Below are 362 nucleotides of genomic sequence, written 5' to 3'. Positions count from 1 at the left end.
AGCGATCGGGCTCTCTCTGACAACGAAGGCAACTTTTATCTACTTTCTGACCGCCTCTCTCAGGAACAACTCCCCAAACCAAAGAGCTATTGAGACATCACCTTATAAACACGAGACCACCTTGTCGCTACATCTCCCTAAGCTTCTGCAATGACCTTATCTCTAATTGTCATGAAAGACAACGCAGCCATGCATGTAAAGTCCAGCTCAGCGGTTGGCCAAGTCTATGGTTAAGGCTGGACGAGCTCCTCCTTACTCGAGAGGCATACCGGCGAGGCTCTCAAGGCAGCTGGTGGTCGTGATCGCTCCAGACTTGCAGGTCGTGACGACAGAAACGTGCTGGATGAACTTACTAACTCTCC

The sequence above is a fragment of the Penaeus monodon genome, chromosome 19, assembly GCF_015228065.2.
Source record: "Penaeus monodon isolate SGIC_2016 chromosome 19, NSTDA_Pmon_1, whole genome shotgun sequence".
NCBI lineage: Eukaryota > Metazoa > Arthropoda > Malacostraca > Decapoda > Penaeidae > Penaeus > Penaeus monodon.
This window is presented reverse-complemented; position numbering follows the sequence as displayed.